At 37.6% G+C, this 15,000-nt stretch overlaps 1 protein-coding gene across 1 annotated transcript in view; it reads right to left on the bottom strand.

Annotated features, from left to right (window-relative positions):
* Positions 1 to 15,000, bottom strand: part of LOC144976408 (uncharacterized) — a 111,323-nt gene that overhangs the window by 95,231 nt on the left and 1,092 nt on the right. The window lies entirely within an intron of this gene.

The following is a 15,000-nucleotide window of genomic DNA, read 5'->3' as shown; positions in this document are numbered from 1 at the left end:
CTAACATTCCAATAACTGTCACTTGCGTTGCGTGCATGGGTCATTTAACATACAAATATTCACTGACATGTACACATAGTCACAAAACCTTCCTCTCCCCCCTCCCGGCGAACACACAAACAAGAACATAGGGAATGAGATTAGCGGAAGAGTAGCGTCCCTTTATTGGACGTCACCCATAGTCTGTGACGTCACCGGCGGAAAAGTTATTAGAGAGAGAACGTCATGTTGGTTGTGCGCATGCGTCTCTCGTCCTCGATGTCACGCATAGTCTGTGACGTCACCGGCGGAAAAGTTATGAGAGAGAGAACGTCATGTTGGTTCTGCGCATGCGTCTCCTCCGAGGACGTGAGACGCATGCACACAACCATCATGACGTTCTCTCTCTAATAACTTTTCAGCCGGTGACGTCACAGACTATGGGTGACGTCCAATCAAGGGACGCTACTCTTCCGCTAATCTTATTCCCTATAGATACGAATCTATTACTTAATCTTACACAACTATCTAAAAGGAAAAGAGATCTAGATATAACAACATGTCCCCTAGAAAACAAATAACCATTATTATATAAACCTCCATGCTCTTGGAGCCCCAGCAAGCATTGACATTAAGATTAAGAGAGTTCTGAGAATACCCCGGGCTATGTGGTCGGATCGGAAGGTCCTGGGTTCGGCGCATAGTTGAGTCCTTGGAAAAGACTCTTTACTCACATTCTCTCACCGTACTCAGGTGTAAAATGAGTACCTGGCCGTTAACAGCGTTGTCTTTGCCCGAAAAATTGTAATATCGCCTAACAGGCGTCATGTCCCGTCCTACATGTTAAATGTTGTTGTTGGTCAGAGACCCCTTGTAAAGCGCTTTGGACATGTTTAGTGGCTATTGCGCTATATAAAAGCTCAATTTAAAAAAAAAATGCCATACTCGTGTGTTCTGTATTAAAAAATTTGGCCAGAAAACCCGCCCTCCAAATATCGATCGACTAAAATAACTCTGTGATATGACACTCGCTTTCGGATCGGAAGGTCTTGGGTTCGAGCCTCACGCTCGGCGCATAGTTGAGTCCTTGGAAAAGACTCTTTACTCACATTCTCTCACCGTACTCAGGTGTAAAATGAGTACCTGGCCGTTAATAGCGTTGTTTATGTTGGAAAAATTGTATTGTCGCCAAATAGGCGTCATGTCTCGTTCTACGTGTTACGTGTTGCTGTTGGTCAGGGACCCCTTGTAAAGCGCTTTGAGCACGTTTAGTGGATATGGCGCTATATAAAAGCTCATTAAAAAAATAATTAGTTTGTTTTTCTTCCTCTGAGTCCATCAAATTACAAGCGACGTTAGACTCTACTCCATCCACCTTGACCATAATATATCTTGCCACTCAAATCAAAAGAGCCTTTACAGCGACGGCCATTTTTAGGCGATTAAAAGGACCACAATGTTGTTACTGATCTCGTGGTGAAAACTTCAAGGAAGTCCCAGGCTTAACCCTCACCTTACCAGCCATTTTCAGGATTTTCCCGAAAACTCCACAACCAAATAACAACAAAAAAAAAAAAAAAAAAATAGATATTTTTATCACTCAGACATAATAGCAGTAAATTCTTGAGATACATATTTTCTTTAGCAAAACATGCTCTTCAGCACACTGTTCATTTCCTGTAAATTTTATGATGTGCAAAAGAAATTTGAATAAGAAAAATGTTGGTTGTATCGAAACGAATGTGATGATTTGCCTATGGGTGATAAGGAGGGGATTAAGAGGTTTTTTTGTTTTTTTTTTTGATAAGATGAGGGTTTTTAATAGATCCATTTGTGAAGGACGAATTTTTCTAACCAAAATCTTCTATACGGTGGTTTATTTTTTTTCCCAGAGTAAGGCAGCAGGGATTTATTATACGAAATATAAGGGAATAATACGATGTTAGAAGTAAAATACAGAATGTAACAAAAAGGAATAGATTAAATTTCCTTTCCAATTTGCTTTTATTTCTTTGAGCATGTCCCGTCCTACATGTTAAATGTTGCTGTTGACCAGGGACCCCTTGTAAAGCGCTTTGAGCACATTTAGTGGATATTGCATGCGCTATATAAAGCTCAATTTACTTTAAGTTGATCAAAGCACAAGCGGCGTTAGATTCCACTTCACCTTGACTATATATTTTGTCATTTTCAACCATGAGAGTTTTTAAAGCGACGGCCATTTTTGAGCGTCAGGATTACAATGCTGCGATTGCCCTTCCGGTGAAAAGGGTTGGTTCTTTAACTTCAAGAAAGTCCTAGTTTTAATAAAATGAGTGGTCAAGGCAGATTGTCGGAATATTAAAGAATGGGGATGAGATAATATGAGAGAGCATTCATTAGAGGGCAAAATGGACAAACAAAATCGTATGGATTCTGAAAGAACTTTAACCCCCCCCCCCCCCCCATCCCAACCTTTCAAACCTTTTCCTCCAAAAATAAAACACACACACATACACACACATACACAAACAAACAAACAAACAAACAAACAAACAAGGAAACCAAACTAAATTAAAAACAAACAGAACAAAAACAAAACGAAGCACACACATTTTTATCCCCAAATAGCCCCCCACCCCTTTACCCCACGCAAAACAAAAAAAAAAAAAAAAAAAACAAGAAAGAAAACAAAAACAAAAACAGAAAAAAAAACAAAAAATAAAAACAACAAATAAACAAACAAACCCAAAACAAATGGGATTTTTTTAAAGAAAAGAAAAATCTAAAAATTGATGAATACCAAACAAAGCCCAAACTATCGTTGCGACTTCCAAGCCTCCTAGCTCCCAGCTCTCTACAACATTTATTTGAATGAAAAAAAAACCCCCAAACATTCCTAACCATCACAACAAACTAATTAATATTTAACTCTTTTACCGACCACAACAACAAACTACTTAATATTTAACTCTTTTACCGACCACAACAACAAACTAATTAATATTTAACTCTTTTACCGACCACAACAACAAACTAATTAATATTTAACTTTTTTACCGACCACAACAACAAACTAATTAATATTTAACTCTTTTACCGACCACAACAACAAACTAATTAATATTTAACTCTTTTACCGACCACAACAACAAACTAATTAATATTTAACTCTTTTACCGACCACAACAACAAACTAATTAATATTTAACTCTTTTACCGACCACAACAACAAACTAATTAATATTTAACTCTTTTACCGACCACAACAACAAACTAATTAATATTTAACTCTTTTACCGACCACAACAACAAACTACTTAATATTTAACTCTTTAACCGACCACAACAACAAACTAATTAATATTTAACTCTTTTACCGACCACAACAACAAACTAATTAATATTTAACTCTTTAACCGACCACAACAACAAACTAATTAATATTTAACTCTTTTACCGACCACAACAACAAACTAATTAATATTTAACTCTTTTACCGACCACAACAACAAACTAATTAATATTTAACTCTTTTACCGACCACAACAACAAACTAATTAAAATTTAACTCTTTAACCGACCACAACAACAAACTAATTAATATTTAACTCTTTTACCGTAAGCAATCAATAACACCATTAAACGTTAACATTACATACAAACTATACAATGAAATCAGGGGTGTCAATACGTACGCCAAGTCGTCCTATATCAACACAATATAATAATATAGAAAACGCGTTTCCAAATATAATTTTACACGATATAATTTGATCAAAATCATAAAAGATTTACATGCTACTTAAAGTGAAAACTATTATAACACAGCCATTCAACTCTGGTTCGCCATAGATTTAGTATAAAAGACGGGACGATTAGAGACCATTTTATGACGATTTCCTGACTCAATATAGAGTTATTGACACTCTCAATTATGTTATTCAATAACATTCTTAACCCTTTAAGGACTTGCCAAAATTTCTCCAAAATTGTGATTTATTCTTTAATCTATTAATCTGATAACAATTTTCAAAATTTAAACTTTTGTATAGCGTAATGCAACAGAGGGTCTGCAGAATACCAAACATTGAACAACCACATTAAATCCAAATGCATCGAGGCACACGAGAACTATCTAGACTGGAAATGCTGCGAAATCGAAAGAGAATACAAACCCAACCCCCAACAAGCTCACCAAAGAATAAAAGAACTATCAGGGAAAAGGAAAAGCAAAGCAGCAGGAAGTTGTATCCAAAACAAACAAGGGGATCTGCTATTTGAAGAACAACATATAGAAAGCCGATGGGTAGAATACATAGGCGAACTGTACAATGATCCAAATAGAAATGAACCACCACTGAAATTCAAAGAACCATTAAGCGGTCCAAACATCACCAAAAGTGAAATTGAACATGCCATGGAACGAATGAGGGATGGTAAAGCAACAGGCCCTGATGAAATATCTGTAGAGGTATTAAAAAGCCTAGGAGATCTAGCAATTGATGAACTTCACATATTATTCAACAATATATACAATACTGGGAAAATTCCAGAAGATCTCTGTAACTCTATTTTCATAGCAATACCAAAGAAAGCAGGTGCAGTCAGATGCGAAAATTTTAGAACTATAAGTTTAATAAGCCACATCAACAAAATACTGTTGCGTATAATTATCAACAGGCTAAGGAATAAGATTAACCCCGAAATCGCAGAAGAACAATATGGATTCCAACCTGACAGAGGGACAAGGAACGCAATATACCTCCTCCGTGTTTTAAGTGAAAGAGCTATACAGGTTCAGACCCCACTATACCTCTGTTTTGTCGACTACAAAAAATCTTTTGATAGAGTACGCCACGAAGAAATACTAAAACAACTGCACTCCATTGGCGCTGATGAGAAAGACCTCAGACTCATGCAAACATTATACTACACCCAGCAGGCATCTATCAAAATCGGAAACTCTACAGGAAATTCCATTCCTATTAAGAAAGGAGTCCGTCAAGGGTGTGTTGCCTCACCAGATCTGTTTAATCTATACCAAGAAACAATCATGAGGGGCATAAATAATATGGAGGGAATAAAAGTGGGAGGTCACAACATAAATAATATAAGATACGCAGACGATACGGTACTCATTGCAACATCAGAAATCCAACTTCAAAAGATTGTTGACAAAGTGGTAGTAGATAGTGAAGCCAAGGGAATGGAAGTGAATATCACCAAAACGGAATGCATGGTAATACAGAAAAACCCCGAAAACAACAACACCTGCAATATAACGATTCACGGCGAGCAACTTACCAACGTAGAAAGTTTTAAGCACCTAGGTTCAATAGTGACAACAGATGGAAGATGTAACCGAGACATACGAGCAAGAATAACTCAAGCCAAACAGGCCTTCATGGACCTGGGAAACATTTTGAAAAACAAACAGATGTCGTTCGGGATTAGATTCCGAGTCTTGAAGTGCTACGTGTGGCCAATCTTGTTATACGGATGCGAAAGCTGGACTACAAATGCAGAAACACAAAAGAACATTGAAGCTTTTGAAATGTGGTGCTTGAGAAGGATGCAGAGAATATCGAATACTGCACACAAAACGAACGAAGAAGTGCTAAAACAAACATACCAACAAAGGAAACTAATGCCCTTAATAGTGGATCGACAACTATCCTTTTTCGGACACATAGTAAGGAAAGATAAGAAGGAATACCTGGCAAGTTGTGGAAAAATACCTGGTAAACGCGCCCGGGGGAGACAAAGAAAAACACTCATAGACCAACTGAAGGGCTTCACCAACCTAACAATCCAAGAGCTGTTTGAAAAAGCAAGAGACAGGGAGGAATGGAGAGAGATAATTCATGCAGTATCCGAAGTCTGGACCAGGCATGGAACCTAGAAGAATAGCGTAATATCCTCTAAGTCGTATGCCAAAACGCCGAACAAGGAGTCATAAGCCTAGAGCAACAAAACCGTTTTACTACAACTATTTTTCGATAGATACACCGTTTCTATCAGCCACCCACTCATTTTACACTTGAGTAAGGTGAGAAAATGTTAGTGAACAGCCTTTCCAAGGATTCAGTTTTCCCATGCCGAAAAAAAAATTGAGCATTTATATAGCGCAATCCACTTAATGTACCCAAAGCGCTGTACAAAAGGTCTCTGATCAACTATATCACGTAACATGCAGAACGAGACACAAAGCCTGTTAGGCGATATTACAATTTTTTTTCTGACACAGACAACGCTATCAACAGCCAGGTACTCATTTTACACATGAGTATGGTGAGAGAATGTGAGTAAAAAGCCTTTTCCAAGGATTCACTATGCGCCGAGCGAGGCTCCAACTCAGGACCTTCCCATCCGAAAGCGAGTGTCATACCATAAGGGGGGGAGGGGGGGGGGAGGAAGCGTGGCTCAGTGGTACGGTCTTTGCTTCGTACCCGAAAGGTACCGAGTTCGATCACCCGCCGCTGCGCTGTGTGGCCTTGAGCAAGTCACCTCGCCCTATGATAAATTTGCGGTGCTGTCGCCTGAATGATTCCAGTTTTCCCCTGGACTAGACCCTAAAGACAAATCTACCTGTTGGGATGAATAAAGGGAATTTTATTTTTAAAAATTATTTTTTAAAGACCACATATCCGCACAAAATGTCTACAAAATGATAAATTAGAGAGCAGGCACTGATGTAAGAAAAAAGTAGAAAAATGTTTGTATGAAACAGTGCCAGAAACAGCAGAGAAAACAATAGGGAATGAGATTAGCGGAAGAGTAGCGTCCCTTGATTGGACGTCACCCATAGTCTGTCACCGGCGGAAAAGTTATTAGAGAGAGAACGTCATGTTGGTTGTGCGCATGCGTCCCTCGTCCTCGCTTCCGGTGAAAGCGGCTTGAGACACTTCAAAACCAAATTGACGTTCTCTCTGTAAGGTGACGTCCAATCAAGGGACGCTACTCTTCCGCTAATCTCATTCCCTATACAAAACAAGAAAAATCATCATCATCATCATTGCCTTGTTCACCCTGGGTCAGGGTATAGATAGTATGCGCCAGGCTAAGAAGCTCACAACATTGCCATCCGGAAATATAACTGACCAACACACAAAACTCTGAGTTACCCTGAACGTTTATAGTCTGGTTAATACAGTTTAGTGAGAACTACTCATAAACGCGGATGGCAAAAAAATAAAAACAAAAAAAAAAAAAAACAATAAGAAAAACCCTAGTGACGTCAACTACATTGTATCTATAGGCCACAGACAAACAGTTTCCATCCTTCTATATCCTGAGCTAACTTTTTTAGAAACTCTTCGGTCGCCCAAGCTAAAAAAAAAAAGGATTTGACTTGTTCACGTGTGTTTCTGTAACAATTTGAGTTTTACGGAAAGGGTGTTATAACCCTCGACAACCCCGCAGCTTGGAAGACCAGGTGACTCAAAAAGGGGGAGTCACGCCGTAGCCATCGTTATGTTATAGCCTGACACTGAAATCCAAAAGGACTGGCAGTTTGATGTCATTATTTGGTTTTTGCACCGCCTAGTGAGTTGTCGTTAGTAGAGCTCATGGAAACAAGTTATTTCATTGGTTGAACTATTGAATACAACTCACGATTTGTTTTCTTTTGTGGCAAAAGACTGGCATTTTGACGTCATTTTTTGGTCAGTGTCAGGCCATAAGTTAACGAAGACCACGGTTACACACCATTAGTCGCCTTTTACGATACGCTGGCTTGACGTTGGGCCATTCTTGCACCCTCTCAGTTGAAGGACCCCGGACACCACACGGGGGACAAGAAAAAGACATCCCCAAATTGGAATCAGTCTGCCATTCAAACCTTTCCAGATTTCCACGACAACAAAAGGACGCGAGTCCCAGACCAACAGATCACACGGATCTTATTGATGCTATGCCTTTATGTAAAATACTCACAACATCCACCGTTTATATTCCGATTGATATAATTTAGTGAGAGCTAATCACCCGTCAGGCTGTTTAAAGACAATAACGAAGACCTGAGTGACATCAACTTCGTTCTTGCTATAGATGGTCTGAAGATGATGTCATTCAGATGTTTGTTATAGCTTTTTGCCATCCGCGTTTATGAGTAATTCTCACTAAACTGTATGACCCAGACTATAAAGGTTCAAGGTTATACATCGTTTTGTGTGTTGGTCCGGTATACTTCCGAATGGCAATGTTGTGAGATTCTAGCCAAGCACGTACTATCTACAACATTGCCATCCGGAAATATAATGGACCAACACACAAAACTATGTGTAATCTTGGTCCTTTATAGTCTGGATAATACAATTTAGTGAGAATTACTCATAAACTAGGATGACAAAAAATAATAATAATAAAGACCTGAGTGACGCCATCTTCATACTATCTAAACTATCCAGAAGGCCATTAAAATATTAGAAAATCGGTACGTTATTAATTAATTTCTAGATTAGAATATGACATGACAGCAAGCCTATCCGAAACAAGGCAAAGTTGATACAAATAACAAGGAAAACAAATCAAACTTGGAAACAGTATTCTCTAATCTCTCCCACACATATTTTCTTCAAGGCGAAGTAAACCAATATTTGACTCAGACAATCGAAAGGCCGCGTCAACAACGAATGACGATATGTCTGTGATGACGCCTATAACATTAATTGAATAGAAATTGTATTCGTCCTCGACAAGGCAAACACTTTGCCCCTAATATCAATTTTAGAGAAGAAAAAAAAATGCCAAATACAATCAGAAAAAAATGCCAAATTTTTAAATTCATTTACTTTTCCTCTAAATGGCACTTAATAGTAAACACAAAAGGTTATTTTCCTGGCTCGATATCATGAATAAATTAATATCTTGAAAAAAGGAAAATTCAATCTTGTCCTGTCAATTTGATGGTAAAACTTAGCATCAAGTTTTTTTAATTTGGCATTTGTAACGACCAAATGGCAAATCTGATGTCAAGGCCTGACTATCGAGTATCGTTTTCGGTTTATTTTTAGAACCGGAAGTTGACAATAATTTGTGATCCAAGGACTTCAAAATGTCCTTTGTAAAATGGCGCTGGATCAATATTGGTATATTCCTTCAATTGTGCACATATCTTTTGAAGGTCTGATACCAAACGTAACTATGGGCTTGTGTTTTTTTTTGTGTGTGTGGTTGCAAAGGCAAATATTTTGCGTTGGTTGATAATTATTTCCATTACAACAATGAGCCCATTATAAAATCGATTATTAGATCTGTATGTGCACGTCCCTTCCTTCAATAGAAGTTAGCGTTTTGATAAGAAGAAATGTTCAGTGATATTTTGAAGACTACTCCCCCCCCCCTCCCCTTAATCCATTCATTTGGGATTTTTCTTTAATGTAAATTTTATAGATGCTGTGCGCTTGGCTAAGAAACTCACAACCTTGCCATCCGGGTCATTTGAGGGTTGATTTTAAATTGTCTTAATATTTTTTTTTATGACGACAGTAGTGCGTCAGCTGTCATTTAAGAGCTGTTATTCATTGAAAAAAAAGGGAAATAAATGTTTTAGATAATCTTGCAGCCTAAGTTATCCAGCTACTACTGTGTGGGCATTGTAATCCATCTACATTTGACGTAACTTTACTGACCAAATTACAAAAAAAAAAAAAAAAAAAAAAAAGAGCAAACAAAAAAAAAAACAACAACAACAACAACAAAAAAACAACAAAAAAAAAACAACAAAAAAAAGAACAAAAAAAAAAACAAAAACAAAAAACAAAACAAAAAAAAATCCCCCCCCCCCAAAAAAAAAAAAAAAAACCCAAAACAAAACAAACAAATAAAACCCCCCAAAAAACAAAGAAAAAAAAAACAAACAAACACAAAAAAATCGTGTATTTTTCAGAGTGCATTAACCGATCATGGCTTTGTACCTTTTGCAGCTCAATGATCGTTTATGCCCCTCTCCACTCGCCCTCGTCCCCTCTTTCTTCCATTACAGGGGGAAAAAATGAGATCTTGTTACACCAACGTCAAAATTGTCCAAAACACCATTCTACCGTACTCTGGAAAAACATATATTTCAAAATTTGGCCAGAAAACTCGTCCTTCAAATATCGATCGATTTAAATGACCACATCTTGGCAAAAACTTTCAAACCTGGGGACTTAGATAAACTTCGCGAAGTCCCAGGTTTTGAGAATATTTACAAAGATGAATGTCATTTAAATCGATCTATATTTGAAGGGACGAGTTTTCTGGCCACATTTTTAAATATGTGTTTTATCCAGAATACGACAGCATTGACTTAAACCGACTATGGGTACCTGTTGTAAAACTCTCATCAATGATCGTCCATGCTCCACCCTAGTCACTCGTCCCATTGTAAGGCAAAAATCAAACATTGTCTTTTAAGGATTGGTCGCCAAAATCCGATCGGATTAGGTGAAGTGGACAGTTTTGTAGGAAGTAAGCAGGTTCTTCGAGGGGGTGGGGAATAAGCGTTGGGGGATGGGGGTGAGGGGGGGGGGGGGGAGTGTAGATCAGAGGAATGAGGAAAATAAGAAAGGGTGGGTGAGAGGGAAAGCTAGAGAAATAAAGAGAGATAGAAGAGGGGAGAGAGAGAGAGAGAGAGAGAGAGAGAGAGAGAGAGAGGAGGGACGAAAGAAGGAGACCAAAAGAGAGAGTATAAGAAGAGAAGAATCGAGAGGAAGAAAAGAGTAACACATGGGGAGAGAGAGAGAGAGAGAGAGAGGAGAGAGAAGGGGGGAGGGGGATGGAGAGAGAGACGAGAGTGAGAGAAAGAGGGGAGAGAGTGAGAGAAAGAGGGGAGAGAGAGAGAGAGAGAGAGAGAGAGAGAGAGAGAGAGAGAGAGAGAGAGAGAGAGTGTGTGTGTGTCCTTTGATCAAACAACAAGCCATCAGGGTAAAACCCGCCAGGGGTGGATATTGGTTTCATCAAAAGGGGTGGATTACCTAGATGGACATTGCCTGAATGACTCGACAAAACAATATCTAACCCTTTTAACCAGTAACCTGCCGTGCTGTCTATGGAGTGACATGTATTTAAATATTGGGCCAGGAAACTCGTCCTTCAAATATCGATATAAAAGACACTCATCTTGTCAAAACTTTCAACCCTGAGACTATCTCCCTATCTATATCTCTCTCTGTCTGCCTGTCTATTCTATCTATCTATGTATCTATCTATCTGTCTGCCTGTCTGTCTATCCATCTATCCATATGTCCATCTATCTATCTATCTATCTATCTATCTATCTATCTATCTATGTATCCATCTATCTTTATCTGTCCATCTATCTATCTACTTCTATTGCTTCTTCTGTGTCACAGTAAAGGTTGTTCACAATTATCTTACTAAATTTTATTTTATTAAGAACTGAATTCATCTCACTCCAGTTATATTTCGGTAGGCTTAGATAAACTTTACCTTCTAATATTAGATCGTCTTTCCTTTTATAGCCTTCCCTCGAATTAATTTCTAATTAGTGAATACTTTTCGTTCTACATTCTGTCACGTAGCCACTTATTATAAAAGCTGATAGGTCTAACATTTGACACTCACTTTCTCTCCACAATCTATGCCGGACGGCCAGTCGCTCTATTCCTTCTATATACTGTAAGATTTTTATCTTTTGGGACTTTGTAGATATTATATCTACACCATTAAGACGCCGGAGCTTTTAACTTTGATTGTATAATCTTCAAGGATCAAACCCGAGCCGCTGTCAAAGGATTACATATTAACCCATTACCAATTGCCTGGAAGTGGAATTTTACGAGTCCGATCCTGTTATCAGAGGAATAGATCATCCAAGCCCATCAACTGCCTGGAAACGTAAACTTACGAACCTGACATATTATCATAAGTTACGTAAAATATTCATATCTCTATTTGTAACTGCCACGATCACTGTTTATCTCTTTTAATTAAATTTCATCATTATTTTTATTTCATTGTAAACAAATCGTTAATTGTTTTTCATTTATAGTAACTAGTAAATTCTGGGGCCGCATTCTACATATATCTTTATGCATAGTCGAGTAGCTCTTTGCTCACTGAGACCATGACATTCTGCTTAATATCTAATTCTTTCACTCACAACTAAACCACACACAAACACACACACAAACACACACACACACACAATACCTCATAATCCAACTTTACCTTTTCACACACACACACACACACACACACACACATCACAATATATATATATATATATATATATATATATATATATATATATATATCTGTCTATCCATTCATCTTTATCTATCTATCTATATATATATATATATATATATATATATATATATATATATATATAATATCTTTCTATCCTATCTTTATCTATCTATTATATATATATATATATATATATATATATATATATATATATATAATATTATATATATATATATATATATATTATATATATATATATACATATACACACACATTACATATGCTTAACAGACAGTCTCTTGTCTGTACACACATAGAGGAAGATCAAGTCCACGGTAATCTACATGTCAATGTTTACACCCTGCAGGTTGTGCCTGACCCCAGCTATTTAGTTATGAAATACCGTAACCCTATGACTAAAACTAAAAGCTAAAACGTCTAAACATCACGACGTCACGACATTCTCAACGACACAATCTTTATCCTAACGAAAGAGTGAAAATGGAGAGGTTTCGGATTGGAACGAAACAGATAATGGACGTTTCGGGTACATACCCTTCGTCAGCACAACAATATCGACACTAAATTTTTATCCTAACGAAAGAGTGAAAATTGAGAGGTTTCGGATGGGAACAAAACAGACAATGGACGTTTCGGGTACAAACCCTTCGTCAGCACAACAATATACAAATTAACGAGGAAAACAAATTAAACCTTTTCATCAAATTTTAAGGAAGTGGTCGCCGGTCCCGAAAAACAAAAAAAACATGAGCTTTTATATTGCGCAATATCCACTAAAAGTGCTCTCAAAGCGCTTTACATTGGGTCTCCCTGGCTTACAGCAACACTTAGCATTTAGGGCGGGACATGACATGACGCCTGTTAGGCGATATTACTTTTTTTTTCGGACAGAGACAACACTGAGGTACTCATTTTACACCCGAGTACGGTGAGAGTTTAAAGTTTAAAATGATCAGACTTAGGAATTTTATTTATTTATTCTTACTTTCTTTCCTTTTTTTTTTTTTTTAAGCATTTGTCAGTTCAGGCACGACAGCTTGTGCAAGACAGTTATGCAAGGCAAGGTGGAAGGTCAGCGAAGAAGAGGATGACTAGAAAATGTGGGAGGACTTGTGTGGCTATGTGGTCTAGTGGTATGACACTCGCATTCGGAACGGAAGGTCCTGGGTTCGAACCTCGCTCGGCGCATAGTTGAGTCCTTGGAAAAGGTTCTTTACTCACATTATCTCACCGTACTCATGTGTAAAAATGTTAAGTGTTGCTGTTGGCGAGGGAACCCTTGTAAGGCGCTTTGAATAGGTTTTGTGGATATTGCGCTGTATAAAAGCTCAATTTTAAAAAAAGACAACATCAATGAATGCACAAGTTTGACGTTATAATATTGTCTATATATTATCACCTGATACAGAAGGCCAGAATATGAATCTTACACTCTTGCTATTTCACCCTCACATGGGAAATACGTTTTTTATTCTTTTATCGTAAAAAATAACACTACACATTGCATTCTTTTCACATAATTGAATAATGACTTTTGACGATGACAAGTTTCTTTAAATCTTTACTCTATGTAAATTTAAGAGCACTAGTAAAAAGCCCGCAATTTCGCGTGGAAAGAACTATTTTCATTCGATATTGCCAGAGTCATTTTCTTGATTAGCTTGATTACGATTAGATGCACATTTTAATCGATGTGCTTGTCGTCGGTGCCATGCTTTATTCGGCATGATTTTAGGTTATCAGTCAGTAGATACTAATATCAATAAGTCGTAAGTCTTTACCACGCTTTACTTGGGAGTGCTTTGCACTACCTTCAATACTTCACAAATTAAAGTGGCGGCCGAGAATCAAAGCAATGGTCAAATTAGGACATTTTAAACAAATCTATCAAGGTTTGTTCTAGAGTTTTAAAAACGCTTTTATATGATGACAAATTGAATAAATAAACGCCTGACAAAAGATCAACGGTGAAAATACAAATTGAATGAATACTGGGGATGTAGGAGCTTTCGGAATGTCTCCCCTTTACTTAACTTATGTGAGGTCAAATGAAAATCTGAAGCGGACGCGATAAATATCAAGTCCCCGAATCTGTCTACTTTTGGTTTGTTCGGGCTAGAAGCTAGACAGATCCAATTGACAATTTGCCGAAACGTTTAACTAAATATTTCCCAGGGCAATAATTATCACATCGATGGCATAAAAACGACAGTAAAATCAGCAGTAATATTCGTTGATGTTGTTAATCGGCGAGACTTGTTTAAAATTTCTGTAAATCCGAATACCGTCAAGTGATCAAGTGAATTATATCACTATGAATGCCACGATTTGCTGAAAAATGCCAATCTGACAGTTCCTAGCAAACACACACACACACCCCCCTCTCCTTCCCCCCCCCCCCCCTCCCCTTTGCTCAGGAATTTCTCTACTTGATGGACACCCCCCCCCCTTCCTTTTTTTTTTCTTCCACGCAACCACATTCCAAAACACACACACACACTTATGTATATACCACACACACACACGCGCGCGCACTAATAAACATACATGCAATGAGAACACACTTCTACATAACACTGATCACCGCTAAATCAACACAACGGAAGTAAGGACTCTACTGGACAGATAGAGTTGAGGGTGTGGTCATGAGGTGTTAGTGTCTTCGGTAAATTTTTTATGATATCTGTTTGACTTAACGAATTTTCAAACTGACTTTAAATTATAAAAGGAAATCAAGTTATCTGTTTATCTATCTGTAAAAAATACATTTCTATTTTTCAAATCTTTCAGTAGAGTTGTGCGCCGTATCAATTTTTTTATTGA

The sequence above is a fragment of the Berghia stephanieae genome, chromosome 7 (genome assembly GCF_034508935.2).
Source record: "Berghia stephanieae isolate SIO BIC M18660-M18661 chromosome 7, UCSD_Bste_1.3, whole genome shotgun sequence".
Taxonomy (NCBI): domain Eukaryota; kingdom Metazoa; phylum Mollusca; class Gastropoda; order Nudibranchia; family Aeolidiidae; genus Berghia; species Berghia stephanieae.
Note: the sequence above shows the minus strand (reverse complement) of the source record. Positions and strands in the feature narration are given on the sequence as shown.